Here is a 1,788-nt window from a genome sequence, read left to right as displayed (position 1 = left end):
AATGCATCGAGAGCCACCACTAAGGATTCCAAAGATTCAGATAGAATGGCAACATCATCATCAGTCCATGCAAGTGTTGAAAAGAGTTGGTGCAAGGACACAGCCTTGCCTCACTCCTGAACTAACAGGAAAGAAGCTCGACAGGCCCCCACCACACTTTACAGCACTTTCAGTACCAATATACTGGTTTGTTATTAGTCCAAAAATCGTTGGAATTCCTCTCAGTCTCAGGATCTCCCAATGCACCGTATTGAACACCTTCTTGAAGTCAACGTAGGTTGCAAGCAGCCCACGCCCGAACTCATGGAGGCGTTCTACAATGACTCAAAGCACAAGGATACGGCCTATTGTGGACTTAACCAGGAGTGAATCCAGATTGTTCCAGTCTGTGATGCCTCAGTAGGTGACCTCTGATACGTCTCAGAAGCATGTGGGCAAGAACCTTGCCTGGTATACTGAGCAGTGTGATGCCTCGGTGATTGCTGCTGTCCCAACGGTCCACCTTCCTAAAAGCTACACGAAAGGAATCCCCTACAACCTGGCAGTGGGAAGACTGACTGGGCATGCGTGATGCACTATCTGAAGCCCCCTGGGAAGAAATCCTCACTGGCACTGTTGACAGACAAGTAATGGCAGTAACCAAATTACCTGTCAGCCTACAAGTAATGTATGTACCTAACAACACATACAAGACAAAATCCACGGTTCATATTTTTGTATATATAGAATTGTATGTATCTATGCATGTATGAATATAGTAATATATATATATATATATATATATATATATATATATATATATATATATATATATATATATATATATGTAGAGGGAAAGAGATCACACACATACATATTCATATTTATGTCTCACAAAAAAAAAAAAAATCCAGCATTTCGTTATATTTTCATAAGACATGATAGAAATTTGTTACAATCCAGTAAAACATTCATCAATCATTATTCATAAAAAAATCGATCCAATGTTAAATGTAATTTTACATAAGGCTAGTAAGAGGTGTGTTTGTATATTGGTAACATTTGTTATCAAATATTTATTATGTTTTGTTGCCATTGAGGAAAATAGCCATAATGATGGAATTATGCATTTTCATTCAGATTTCGTACTTGAAGATGTGTTAGAGATCATTTGATTCATGAAAAAATTAAACTTGCTGAGTGATTTACATCAAGTGTTTCCGCACCTCTATGCATTGGCAAAGGCCAATCCTTATTTACATTAGTCATGTTTTTTTTTCGGTTACTATGCATCCTCAGTAGGTTGCTCTTGCACATTTATTGATTTCCACATGGCAAAGTGACATTTACACACTCCTGAAGGTATTTATGAAACTGATATGAGCTGAGGAGGGTCGCTACGATAAGCGTCACGAGGTTTCGGGCTCCCATAAATGTCTCTCGTACGGAGATGTGTTTACGACCTCGGGAGTGTTTTGAAAATACGCTCGTTGCGAGAAACTAGAGAGTAACTTGTTCTACGATATAAACAGACCATTTACGATATCGTAAGACGTTGGTAAATCCGGCCCCAGGTAGCAGAAGAGACCCCTCAAATACAGTTATATCAATCCTATAAGGACTGAACAATTTCACGAAAGCTCAGCTGGAATCCATAAGCTTTCAGCTAAAAAGGCTCAATGCTTGTAACTGATCCAGAGCGGAGCCCCAGTTCTCCATCTACGTGAAGAGGTTAAGAAACTCCTGAAAGAAGTACTCTGAAATTTCTTGAAAATTTGTTGTGAGAGGCAAGGACCCATTTAAAAATCA

The sequence above is a fragment of the Penaeus vannamei genome, chromosome 25, assembly GCF_042767895.1.
Source record: "Penaeus vannamei isolate JL-2024 chromosome 25, ASM4276789v1, whole genome shotgun sequence".
NCBI lineage: Eukaryota > Metazoa > Arthropoda > Malacostraca > Decapoda > Penaeidae > Penaeus > Penaeus vannamei.
The sequence above is the reverse complement of the archived record's forward strand: the minus strand, read 5'-3'. Positions refer to the sequence as shown.